Source organism: Pongo pygmaeus, chromosome 3, assembly GCF_028885625.2.
Source record: "Pongo pygmaeus isolate AG05252 chromosome 3, NHGRI_mPonPyg2-v2.0_pri, whole genome shotgun sequence".
Taxonomy (NCBI): domain Eukaryota; kingdom Metazoa; phylum Chordata; class Mammalia; order Primates; family Hominidae; genus Pongo; species Pongo pygmaeus.
In genome coordinates this window covers 85,082,445-85,090,432 of record NC_072376.2, presented here as the reverse complement: position 1 = coordinate 85,090,432, position 7,988 = coordinate 85,082,445, and the positions used below count along the sequence as shown (strand labels likewise).

The window sequence follows — 7,988 nt, the reverse complement described above, 5'->3', positions numbered from 1 at the left end:
ATCCAGCCTATACTGGCTTATCCTCATCCTAAAACCCTAAAGCAACTAAGAGGGTTCTTGGTATAACAGGTTTCTGCTGAATATGGATTCCCAGGTACGGCAAAATAGCCAGACCATTATATACATTAATTAAGAAAACTCAGAAAGCCAATACCCATTTAGTAAGATGGACACCTGAAGCAGAAGAGGCTTTCCAGGCCCTAAAGAAGGCCCTAACCCAAGCCCCTGTGTTAAGCTTGCCAATGGGGCAAGACTTTTCTTTATATGTCACAGAAAAAACAGGAATAGCTCTAAGAGTCCTTACACGGGTCCAAGGGATGAGCTTGCACCCCGTGGCATATCTGAGTAAAGAAATTGATGTAGTGGCAAAGGGTTGGCCTCATTGTTTATGGGTAGTGGCGGCAGTAGCAGTCTTAGTATCTAAAGCAGTTATAATAATACAGGGAAGGGATCTTACCGTGTGGACATCTCATGATGTGAACGGCATACTCACTGCTAAAGGAGACTTGTGGCTGTCAGACAGCCATGAGGAAAGTAACTAAAATCTAAATCCCCATGGCCCTCCCTTATCATATTTTTCTCTTTACTGTCCTCCTACCCCCTTTCACTCTCACTGCACCCCCTCCATGCTGCTGTACAGCCAGTAGTTCCCCTTACCAAGAGTTTCTATGGAGAATGCGGCTTCCCAGAGATATTGATGCCCCATCATATAGGAGTTTATCTACGGGAAAACCCACCCATATGCCCACACCCATATGCCCTGCGACTGCTATAACTCTGCCACTCTTTGCATGCATGCAAATACTCATTATTGGACAGGGAAAATGATTAATCCTAGCTGTCCTGGAGGACTTGCAGCCACTGTCTGTTGGACTTACTTCACCCACACCGGTATGTCTGATGGGGGTGGAGTTCAAGATCAGGCAACAGAAAAACATGTAAAGGAAATAATCCCTCAACTGACTCTGGTACATAGCACCCCTAGCCCCTACAAAGGACTAGATCTCTCAAAACTACATGAAACCCTTCATACCCATACTTGCCTGGTGAGCCTACTTAATACCATACTTACTGGGCTCCATGAGGTCTTGGCCCAAAACCCTACTAACTGTTGGATGTGCCTCCCCCTGCACTTCAGGCCATACATTTCAATCCCTGTACCTGAATAATGGAACAACTTCAGCACAGAAATAAACACCACTTCCATTTTAGTAGGACCTCTTGCTTCCAATCTGGAAATAACCCATACCTCAAACCTCACCTGTGTAAAATTTAGCAATACTATAGACACAACCAACTCCCAATGCATCAGGTGGGTAACTCCTCCCACACAAATAGTCTGTCTACCCTCAGAAATATTTTTTGTCTGTGGTACCTCAGCATATTGTTGTTTGAATGGCTCTTCAGAATCTATGTGCTTCCTCTCATTCTTTGTGCCCCCTGTGACCATCTACATTGAACATGATTTATACAGTCATGTTGTACCTAAGCTCTGCAACAAAAGGGTACCCATTCTTCCTTTTGTTATTGGAGCAGAAGTGCTAGGTGGACTAGGCACTGGCATTGGCGGTATCACAACCTGTACTCAGTTCTACTACAAACTATCTCAAGAATTAAATGGTGACATGGAATGGGTTGCCGACTCCCTGGTCACTTTGCAAGATCAACTTAACTCCCTAGCAGCGGTAGTCCTTCAAAATCGAAGAGCTTTAGACATGCTAACTGCCGAAAGAGGGGGAACTTGTTTATTTTTAGTGGAAGAATGCTATTATTATGTTGATCAATCTGGAATCGTCACCGAAAAAGTTAAAGAAATTTGAGATCGAATACAACGTAGAGCAGAGGAGCTTCAAAACACCAGACCCTGGGGCCTCCTCAGCCAATTGATGCCCTGGATTCTCTCCTTCTTAGGACCTCTAGCAGCTATAATACTGTTACTCCTCTTTGGACCCTGTATCTTTAACCTCCTTTTTAAGTTACAAAATTGAAGCTGTAAAGCTACAAATTGCTCTTCAAATGGAGCCCCAGATACAATCCATGACTAAAATCTACTGTGGACCCCTGGACCAGCCTGCTAGTGCATGCTCCCATGTTAATGACATCGAAGGCACCCCTCCCGAGGAAATCTCAATGCACAACCCCTACTACACCCGAATTCAGCAGGAAGCAGTTAGAGCAGTCGTTGGCCAACCTCCCCAATAGCACTTGGGTTTTCCTATTGAGAGGGGGGACTGAGAGACAGGACTAGCTGGATTTTCTAGGCTGACTAAGAATCCTTAAGCCTAGCTGGGACGGTGACTGCATCCACCTTTAAACACAGGGCTTGCAGCTTAGCTCACACCTGACCAATGAGGTAGGAAAGAGAGCTCACTAAAATGCTAATTAGCGAAAACAGGAGGTAAAGAAATAGACAATCTCTATTGCCTGAGAGCACAGTGGGAAGGACAATGATCAGGATATAAACCCAGGCATGCATTCCAGCTGTCAAGGGCTACCTTCTTTGGGTCCCTTCCCTTTGTATGGGAGCTCTGTTTTCACTCTATTGTATCTTCTAACTGCAGTGTCTTCTGGTCTGTGTTTGTTATGGCTCAAACTGATCTTCTACTTGCCGTCCATCACTGCTGTTTGCCACCATTGCAGACCCGCTGCTGACTTCCATCCCTCCGGATCTGACAGGGTGTCCGTTGTGCTCCTGATCCAGTGAGGCACCCATTGCCACTCCTGATTGGGCTAAAGGTTTGCCATTGTTCCTGCATGGCTAAGTGCCCAGGTTCATCCTAATCGAGCTGAACATTAGTCACTGGGTTCCACGGTTCTCTTCCATGATCCACAGCTTCTAATAGAGCTATAACACTTACTGCATGGCCCAAGATTCCATTCCTTGGAATCTGTGAGGCCAAGAACCCCAGGTCAGAGAACACGAGGCTTGCCACCATCTTGGAAATGGCCCTCCACCATCTTGGAAGTGGCCCACTGCCATCTTGGGAGCTCTGTGAGCAAGGACCCCCCAGTAACAGTGGCTATGGTGAGAAACTCCTTAAGCTTGATAAAAGATAAGGGAAAAGTTAAGGGGACTTTGTCTTGCACCTTACATACCAACTCAGCCACAGTGGGGTAGAGCCCCAAGTGGGCCCTTGGGATCCCCAATTCCAGGCTTTGGCTCTTGGATGGCATTTCTAGACCTGCCCTGGGCCAGAGGGGAGCCCACTGCCATGAAGGTGAGTCCCAGGCCTGGCAACGTTTATCATATGCTGACTGAAGAGCCTGTGGGCCTTTGAACATTGACAGTGGCTTAGCAGTGTTCCCCATGTGCCTTAACTTGTGGTGGCCATGGGGAGAGGTGCCTGTGTAAAGGGGAGGGAAGAGTGGTTTGAATGCCAGCTTAGCTGCAGTGAATAGAACACCAAGTAGATTTATAAGGTTTTTGACTTCAGTCTCTGGCTCCTACATGGCATCTCTGGACCTACCCAGAACCTGAGGGAATGAACCATCCTGAAGGGAAGGACACAAGTCTGGCTGGCTTTACCATCTGCTGATTGTAAAGCCCTAGGACCTTGAGCAAACATAGGCCAGGTAACAGTTACAGCAAGCTTTGGGCAAGACCCAGTGCTGTGTTGACTTTAAATCTGATCCAGCACAGTCCTAGGGGTGGTGGTCACAGGAGTGCTTGTGTCACTGCAATCGCAGCTCCAGGTGGCTCTTAACAGAGAGACAGTCCATTTGCTTGGAAAAAAGGGGAGAGAACAAGGGACTTTACCTGGTAATCCAGAGAATTCTTCCAGGTCTTTCTAAGATCATCAAGTCAGTACCTCATAGAGTCTGCCAGAACCACACTGTTGTGGGGATTGGGGTCTCCACTAATGTAGATACAACTTAGATCATAATACTCAAGCCCCCTCAAATACATAGACATTTTTCCCAAGAAGGATGGGTACAAATAAGCCCAGGCAGTGAAGACCACCGTCCATACCTAACTCTTTTTTTTTTTTTTTGAGATGGAGTTTCACTGTTGTTGCCCAGGCAGGAGTACAGTGGTGCGACCTCAGCTCACTGCAACCTCTGCCTCCCAGGTTCAAGCGATTCTCCTGCCTCAGCCTCCAAAGTAGCTGGGATTACAGGCATGCGTCACCATGCCCAGCTAATTTTGTATTTTTAGTAGAGATGGAGTTTCATGATATTGATCAGCCTGATCTGAAACTCCTGACCTCAGGTGATCCGCCCACCTTGGCCTCCCAAAGTGCTGGAATTACAGGCATGAGCCACCGTGCCTGGCCCATACCTAACTCTTAAGTGCCCAGACACTAACAAACATCCACAAGCATCAAGACCTCCCAGGAAAATATGAGCTGGACAAATGAACTAAATAAGGCACTAGGGACTAATCCTGGAGAAACAGATACATGACCTTTCAGACAGAGAATTCAAAATTGCTGTTTTGAGGAAATTTAAAGAAATTCAAGACAAACCAGGGGAGAAATTCAGAATTCTATCATATAAATTTAACAAAAAGGTTAAAATAATTAAAAATAATAAGAAATTCTGGAGTTGAAGAACACAATTCACGTGATGAAAAATGCATCAGAATCTTTTAATAGCAGAATTGATTAAGCAGAAGAAATAATTTATGAACTTGAAGTAAGGCTATTTGAAAAATAAACAGTCAGATGAGACAAAAGAAAAAAAATGAATAATGAAGCACAACTACAAGATCTAGAAATTGGCCTCAAAAGGGCAAATATATGACTTATTGGCCTTAAAGACAAGGTAGATAAAGAGATAGGGACAGAAAGTTCATTTAAAGGGATAATAACAAAGAACTTCCTAAACCTAGAGAAAAATATCAATATCTAAGTACAAGAAGGTTATATAACACCAAGCAGATTTAACCCAAAGAAGACTACTTCAAGGCATTTGTTGATCAAACTCCCAAAGATCATGGCTAAAGAAAGGATCCTAAAAGCAACAAGAGAAAAGAAATAAGTAACATACAATGGAGATTCAATATGTCTGGTAGCAGAATTTTCAGTGGAAATTTTACAGGCCAGGTGAAAGTGGCATGTAAGAGAGTGGCATATTTAAAGTGTTGAAGGAAAAACCTTTTACCCTGCAATAGTATGTCTGATGAAAATATCCTTGAAACATGAAGGAGAAATACTTTCCCAGACAAACAGAATCTGAGGGATTTCATCAATACTAGATCTAGCCAACAAGAAATGATAAAGGGAGTACTTCAATCAGAAAGAAAAGGATGTTAATGGGCAATAAGTAATCACCTGAAGGTGAAAAACTTACTGGTAATAGTAAGTACACAGAAAAACACAGAATACTACAACACTGCAACTGTGATGTTGTAAACTACTCGTGTCCTAACTAGAAAGACTAAATGATGAACCAATCAAAAATAATAACTACCACTTTTCAAGAAATAGTGTAATAATATATAAAGAAAAACAAAAAAAGTTAAAAAGCAGGGGAATGAAGTTAAAGTATAGAGTTTTTATTAGTTGTCTTTTTGCTTGTTGTCCAAACAGTATTACATTTTTATTATCTTAAAATAGTGGGTTATAATATATTATTTTCAAGCCTCATGGTAACCTCAAATAAAAAAAACATAAAATAGATGCACAAAAAATAAAAAGTGAGAAATTCAACAATACTACTAGAGAAAACCACCTTTACTAAAATAAAGACAGAAAGGAAGGAAAGAAGGAAGAGAAGACCACAAAACAACCAGAAAACAAATAACGGAATGGCAGGAGCAAGTCCTTACTTGTCAATAATAACATTGTATGTAAATGAAATAAACTCTCAAATTAAAAGACATAAAGTGGCTGAAAGGATTAAAAAAAACAAGACCCAGTGAACTGTTGCCTACAAGAAACACACTTCACCTGTAAAGACACACAAAGACTGAAAATAAAGGGATGGAAAAAGATATTCCATGCCAATGGAAACCGAAAAAGAGCAGGAGTAGCTATACTTATATCTGACAAAATAGATTTCAAGACAAAAACTATCAGAAGAGACAAACAAGCTTATTATATATAATGAAGAGGTCAATTCATCAAGAGGATATAACAATTTAAAATATATATGTACCCAATATTGAAGCACTGAGATATATAAAGCCAATAATATTAGAACTAAAGAGATAGAGGCCAATACAATAATAGCTGGAGACTTCACTCCTCCACTTTCAGAACTGGACAGATCTTCCAGACAGAAAATCAACAAAGAAACATCAGACATAATCTGCACTATGGACCGAATGGACCAAATAGATGTTTGGAGAATATTTCATCCAAAGGCTGCAGAATACACATTCTTCTCCTCAGCACATAGATCATTCTCAATGATAGATCATAAGTCACAAAACAAGTCTTAGAACATTTTTAAAAATTGAAATAATATCTAGCATCTTCTCTGAGAACAGTGGAATAAAACGAAATCAATAAGAAGAGGAATTTTTGAAGCTATCCAAATATATGGAAATTAAACAATATGCTCCTGAATGACAAGTGGGTCAATGAAGAAATTAAGAAGAAAACTGAAAAAGTTTTTGGAACAAACGGTAATGGAAACACAACATACCCAAACCCATGGGACACAGTGAAAGCAATACTAAGAGGGAAGTTTATAGCTATAAGCACCTACATTAAAAAAAGGAAAACTTCAAATAAATGATCTAATAATGCATCTTAACTAGAAAAGCAGGAGAAAACAGAACTCAAAATTACTAGAAGAAAAGAAATAATAAAGATAAGAGCAGAAATAAATGAAATTGAAATAAAATATACAAAAGATCAACAAAATGTAAAGTTTGCTTTTTTAAAGACAAAAAATTGACAAACCTTTAGACAAAGAATAAAAGAGAGAATCCTCAAATAAATAAAATCAGAGTGAAAAAGGAGACATTACAAACTTTATCACAGAAATGGAAAGGATCATTACTGCCTACTATGAGCAACTATATGCCAGTAAATTGGAAAACCTAGAAGAATTGGATAAATTCCTAGACATGTAACCTACTAAGATTGAACCATTAAGAAATCCAAAACCTGAACAGAGAAATAACAAGTAATGAGATCAAAGCTATAATGAAAAGTCTCCTGGCAAAGAAAAGCCCAGGTCCCGATAGCTTCATTGCTGGATTCTACCAAACATTTAAAGAACATATACCTATTCTACTCAAATGATTCTAAAAAAAGAAGGAGGAGGGAATAATTCCAAACTAATTTTACATGACTAGTATTACTCTGATACCTAAACCAGACAAAGACACATCAAAAACAAAGTACAGGCCAATATCTCTGATAAATATTGATGCAAAACTCTTCAACAAAATACTAGCAAACAGAATTCAACAACACATTGAAAAGAGCACTCATTATGACCAAGTAGGATTTATCTGAATGATGCAAGAATGGTTTGATATACACACATCAATCAATGTGATACTTCATATTAACAGGATGGAGTGCAAAAATGATATGATCATTTCAATTAATTCTGAAGAAGCATTTGGTAAAATTTAACATTTCTTTATGATAAAAATCCTCATAAAACTGGCTATAAAAGGAACATACCTCAACATAATAAAAGCCATATATGACAGACCCACAGCCAGTATTACGCTGATTGGGGAAAAACCATAAGCCTTTCTGCTAAGATTTGGAACATGACAAGGATGCCCACTGTTACCACTGTTATTCAACACAGTACCAGATGCTGTAGCTAGAGGATTCAGATAAGAGAAGGAAATAAAAGGCTTCCAAATGCAAAAGGAAGAAGTAAAATTATCCTTACTTGCACATGGTATAATCTTATATTTGGAAAAAACCTAAAGACTCCACCAAAAAACTATTAAAACTGATAAATAATTCAGTAAAGTTGCTGAATACAAAATGAACATACAAAAATCAGTAGCATTTCCATATGCCAATGGCAAACAATCTGAAAAAGAAATCAAGAGAGTAATCCCATTTACA

At 40.0% G+C, this 7,988-nt stretch overlaps 1 pseudogene; it reads left to right on the top strand.

Moving 5' to 3' along the window:
• Positions 1 to 555: 555 nt before the first annotated feature.
• LOC129034951 (syncytin-1-like) lies at positions 556 to 2,174 on the top strand (annotated as a pseudogene).
• The last annotated feature ends 5,814 nt before the right edge of the window (positions 2,175 to 7,988 follow it).